A 6,098-nucleotide genomic window follows, 5' to 3' on the forward strand; every position below is an offset into this window, starting at 1 on the left:
CCCCGCCCCCGCCGGCTCAAGGCAGGCCTGACCCGCGTTGCCCAGCGCGAGGTGTAGGGTCCGGGCCTCGGGCCCCGCCCCCGCTTCGTTCGGCGTCGGCTGCTCAGCTCCGGCCGGTTTCCGAGGTGCAGAGCCCTCGGGCCTCGCGCCTCCCCCGCGCCGCCGCTCGCGGCCTCTGTGCACGCCGCGCTGGCCCGTTCTGCCCTCCCCTCTGCGTTCCTCTCGCTCTGCCTGAGCTCAGCCCGCGCTCCTCCCCTCCGTGCCCCGCACCGCTCGCCCTGTCCCCGGGTGTCCCGAGCCCCGCCTGGACTGAGGCGCTGTCCCGAGCGCGGACGGCGTTGGCCCCTCCGCTGCAGCTCAGCTGGGCCATCGGGGTGCAGGAAGAGACTGGCAGGTCCCCAGCAGGCTGCAAACCGCTGTCTGCCTTTTGCTTTTGACCATTTTACCCACATTGGTTAGTTACTATTTTCTTCTTATCTGATTATGACTTGAATCTATTTATTATTATTGTTTGTTTTGAGATGGTCTCACTATGTAGTTCTTGAACTCACTATGTAGCCCAGGCTGGCCTCCTCCTGCCTCAGCCTACCGAGTGCTGGGGTTACAGGTGTGCGACACCTCGCCCAGCTTGAATCTATTTTTTTAAAAGACAATAAAATCTCCTTAGGCTGAGTGAGCCCAAGGTACCCCCTCCAGAATGGACACAGGGTTTGTGCATTCTCAATCCCACATGCTCAGAACCAGGCCCTGGGCAGCCCTCTGTCCATCTCAAGGTTTTAATTGGTTCACTCAGCATTTTTGCTTTGTCCAGGTCTTACCAGGGCAAATTTTTCCTGCATTTCCACCAGTTCTCCTGACCTATTTTCCAAGCGCTAAGCAGAGGTTGTAGACTATGTTCTTTGTACTCTACAAAGATAAGAACTGGTAGTAAATCACTGGTATGTTGCAGGGCTCACCTTGGTATGAGTTTCCTCGATGCATTTTATTTTCTGAAGTACTCTGCATGCTCTGTACCAATTATTACTTTAAAAAAATTGTACAGAACACATTTAACTCGCACTTTTTCAAAATCAGACTAAAATATTGTTTTAGAGAAATGCTCTGAGGGTTAGCTGCACCTGATGGTAAAAGATGGTCCAGTAAATTATGTAACTTGGGACAACACCCAACGTGTGTTTGACTTTGCTTTTCGAAAACCGATCCAGGAAGCTACATATTGGTGTCTGAACACCCTATCATTTAGCAATTCTGAGCCTGCTTAAAGTTGCTTTCTTTCCCATCTTAATTCAGTCTTTTTTTTTTTTTTTTTTTTTTTTTTGTCTTTTTGAGACAAGGTCTCACTATGCACTTCAGGCTGGCCTTGAACTCACTTTGTAGCCCAGGCTGGTCTCGAACTCCCAAAGATCCTCCTGCCTCAGCCTCCCGAGTGCTGGGATTACAGGCGTGCGCCACCACGCCCGCCTTAATTCAGTCTTGAAGAACATATCTCTTTAGATCAGTGAATGCCTTGGAATTCTCTATCATCGATCAAATTTCATTCACTCAACATTAAAAAAAAACCTGGGGATTGAACCCAGAGCCTCAGTACATGTTAAGCACCAGCTCTACCACTGGGCTATGCTTAGACAATGCCAGCTATACTTTCAGTATACTATTGTTGGAGGTTAGCAGGCCTTAAGGACAGAAGGGGCAGGGTCCAAAATAGCAGCCGATGCCAGTTAACTACAGAAATATATATCAGTGTATAATACATTTATAATCATTTGTTAGGTGTCAAACCCAAAATGATCCCGCAGAGCACAATGATATCTTAATGTTATACACTGTACAGGTTCCTTCTGATACGTCAGTCTAACTCCAAAACAAGGTAAACTGCATTCCTATCTGCCATAGCCTACAGCCCAATATCTGGAAGGGAACTGTTCTTTAAAGACGCTCCTGGCTTGGGCTGGGACCTGGTTTAAATTAAGAATTTATCTTTAGTGGTAGTGTGGTAGACTATGCCCATAATTCTAGCACTTGGGAGGCTGGGGCAGGAGGATCGCTGTTAGTTCAAGGCAAGCCTGGGAGACAGAATGAGTTCAAGGCCAGTCTGAACTACATAGCAAGACCCTGTCTCAAAAAAACAAAAAAACCCGGTAAGATTCCTGAGTCAGAGACAAGGACTTTGTTGTTCACTCCGAAAGCAGTAGCGAGAATTTTATGGTCTTTTTTGGTTGGTTTCCTGGGGCAGGAAAATCCTATAGAGGCAATGCAAAGGGCCTATCATAGATGCCTGAAGTGGTTTGATTCCAGGAAGGAAGCCCTGAGACTGGGGAATTTACCACTTTGAAAGTGAACAGAACTAAGCCTACTACTTGTATGTGTGGGTGTGTGTGGGTGTGGGTGTGTGGGGGTAGTTGTCTCATGGCTCAAGTTTGCTTGCTATAAACATTACTCAGAACGGCCGAGGTGAAGAGCTGCTAGTGACATTCTTGGCATGCTCAGCAAGAATGTTCAGGGATGTTCAGGGCCCGTGGAGGATTGCCTCCTTTAGTTACAGGTGGAGTATTCTGTGTACTGCATGTGAAGGCCAGCTGACCTAATCCAGGGGGCAGCAAAAGAAGCTTTCTAGAAGAGGTGACATCTGTGTGGAGCCATGAAGATAAATAGGAATCAGCTGCATAGAAAGGGAGGCGAACACTCCAGATAGCAGTGTTATAAAAAGTTGACAAAGGGCTGGGATATATAGCTCAGTGGCACATGCCTGCCTGGCAGGTGCAAGGTTCTGAGTTTGACTCCCTATTCAAAAAAAGAGACATAAATAATGTACTGTACAGTAAGTGCTTCATTCCCTTCCGCATTCTTTTCTATATGAACTCTGATCTCAAATTGTAGCTGTGTACCTCTGGAAAGCCTAGACTCAGTATTCAGAACTGGACTTGCCAAGAGGTTTTTCTCCATCATGACCACAAAGATGCAGAACCAGGGCGTTGGCAGGCCAGCACATTATGTATCACGCATTCATTTGTGCCAGAAGTCTCTCCTCTAGAAATAAACACTCTAGAACGTATATACTTTCATATGAACATTTTTAGAGCCACAATACTTGTGGCAAGCCAGGCATGGTGGCTCACACCTGTACTCCCAGCCGTCGGGAGGCTGAGGCAGGAGGATCATTGCGAGTTCGAGACCAGCCTGGGCTACAAAGTGAGTTCAAGCCCAGGCTGAACTGCATAGCAAGACCCTGTCTCAAAAAAAAAAAAAGAAAAAGCTTGTGGCAAAAGGTAGAAACAAAGTGAACACTTAATAAGACGGCTGAATATATGAAATATCCACATATGTAATATTATGAAACTATTAAGGAAAATAAGATAGGTCTAGATAAGTTGATTTAGAAGAATTTTTAATCTCAAATTATAGTCCTATCTTACTCTTTTTAGTAGTTTGATATAGCCCTGGATGACGGAGAATAAGGGCGCCCACCCTACCCAGGGCGCCTCACCTCTTTCCTGCCGCCCTGGGGAAACCTGTGGAGCCCCTTGCTGAGAAGCTGAGCAGCTTACACCCTTCCCCGCCCCATTTCAACCAACGAGATGATCCTGTTACCTACGACTATGTGAGAAATAAAAGTGCTTGTACAGAACCCCACAGATTGGGCTCGAGAGGCAGAGAAGCAAGGCTTTTCCTCTGCGCTCTTGCTGCAGCCATGGTGTCCAGCCCCCTGGCAGGTGCAAGGTCCCTGTGCTTCCCAGCCTGCTGCACGGGGTCCCGCCCCATCTCCCGGCCCGGGGGCCACAGGCCCTCCGAGCAGTCTGTGACGGGCGACCTGTTACTTCCGCACCCGGGGTCCCTTTTTGCCCCTTCTTCCCTCTGCATTCCTTCTCGTTGTTTACGGCCTTCTGACTTCCAGCATGTAATTCAGGAAGACTTGTTTAGCAGTTACCTCTAACCCCAAACCTTATCTCTGGTGTGAGCCTTTTCACAGCTTGCGAGTCCCTGCCCACTGGTTGGCCCAGCTAATTAGAGTGGTTCATGAAATCCAGACCAATGAAAAATATTGTTACCTTCGCACACTACAAAGTCTAGCTGATTCAATGTACTTTATTTATTTTTGGGTACTGGGAATCAGACTCATCACCTAGCTCTTGCTGCACCGCTGAGCCGTATCCCTGGCTCAGTGCACTTTAAATGTTAGTAAAGGTCAGTAAAAATATTTTGAGTAAAATACTATCTGTGTCCAAGATGATGACTTGGAGAAAAGGGTTGTCTTTGGTGGAGAAAGGGCCTTAGGATGCCTGTCCAGGAAGGACCAGTACACTTAATACTAGGTAGGCGAGAACAAAAGCAAACACAAAACAAAGGCTGGGCATGGTGCCACACACAGTGCTGTAATCCCAGAACTCAGGAGGCTGAGGCAGGAGGAGCATTGTGAATTGGAGGCCAGCCTGGGCTATACAGTAAGTTCGAGGCCAGCCTGAACTGCATAGTGAGACCCTATCTCAAAAAGCCAATCCCTTCACTCCCTCAAAAGCTAGATAGGCTAGACAGATTAGTAAAAAAACTATTAATTTAGTTAGCAGGAATTAACGTTGCATGTCTCACAGTCAATTGAAAAACATGTGTTTAATCTTTTATCAGTGCTACCAGACAACTGATGACCTCAAACTCCCCTTAGTTCCCCTTTTCTTTGTAAATTTGCAGCACTCTCTTAGTTTTTCTATTATGCATCCAGATGTATTGAACACCTGATGTTAGGTTTTTGCTTTTGGGGTACAAATGAAAGAAGAGAGAAGCAAGCCACAGCCTTTGTCATTTTGCTTTTTGTCTTTTAATTTAAGAGCTGAGTGTGATGGCACACACTTGTAATCCCAGCACTTGGGAGGCTGAGGCAGGAGGATCACTATAAATTCAAGCCAGCCTGGGCTACATAGTGAGTTCAAGGCAAATCTGAACTATATAGTCTTTAAAAACTGGGGAAAAAATCTATATGGCAAATCTCATTCAATAGCCACCAGAAAGTTAGTTTGAATACTTGTGCCCCCTCCCACTTTGTATGTTTCCTGGAACTTTCACACTTAAAATTTTGAGGATGAGAATAAAAATTCAATCAACTAGAACATCTGTTTAAATCATTTATTTCAGTACGTGTTATTTTAAATGTGGACCTTGTAACATTTTGTACATAGAGAACAGCTACGTGAAAGATACTTTTAACAAAAGTGCTGATGATTTGTTTCAGGAACACAACACAGAACCGCCAGTCACAAAGGTCTAGTAAGGTGGAAGAGTTTCACACGCTGGGTTGGAAAGTAAAGTATTTACATATTTACACTGTACATTTAAACAGGACATTCTGAAGCATTATCATGAACGATAAATGCTTAGCAATCTTCCCTCTCACATTCAGTGGAAGATATTTACAGAGGTGAGAATTTTCATCTGATTCCCACCCTTCACCGTAATGTAAGAGAACTTTCCTTCATTGGCCCAGGGTCTACAAAGTGGGTTTTTAAGCAGAGCCAAACCTTTGTTAGTAGCAGTTGGGATTTTACTAAACTCATTCTGTTAACAATGAAAGGTTAAATTATTTAGAAGGAAGTCTCTAAAAATGAAAATAATCTCATTAAATCCTACTTTGAATGGGTTCAATAGTACAAAATTATGATTATATTAGTCTTATGTCTAAACAAGTTAATAATTTGCTAGGTACTTATACTATTGATTCCCTAGTGATATGACTCCACTTACATGGATATTTATTTTAATAATGATTATATCATTTAGGAAACATGAATATAAAATTGACTGTTATAAATTACTAGAGCTGTACCAAAAATGAACATTAAAAAGCAGCAGTTTGTATGTTAAAATACATAGAAATCGCCAGGCAAGGTGGTACACGCCTATAATCCCAGCACTTGGGAGGCTAAGGCAGGAAGATCGCTGCAAGTTCGAGGCCAACCTGAGTTAAAAAGTGAGTTCAGGACCAGCCTAAACTGCATAGCAAGACCCTGCCTCAAAAAGACAAAAAAAAAAAAAAAAAAAAAAAAAAATTTTGAAGTCATGTACCATGTAATAAGTGATACAAGTATAAAACTATAGAAGGTGCTATTTTC

This window comes from Chinchilla lanigera, unplaced genomic scaffold (assembly GCF_000276665.1).
Source record: "Chinchilla lanigera isolate Chin_1 unplaced genomic scaffold, ChiLan1.0 scaffold00011, whole genome shotgun sequence".
Taxonomy (NCBI): domain Eukaryota; kingdom Metazoa; phylum Chordata; class Mammalia; order Rodentia; family Chinchillidae; genus Chinchilla; species Chinchilla lanigera.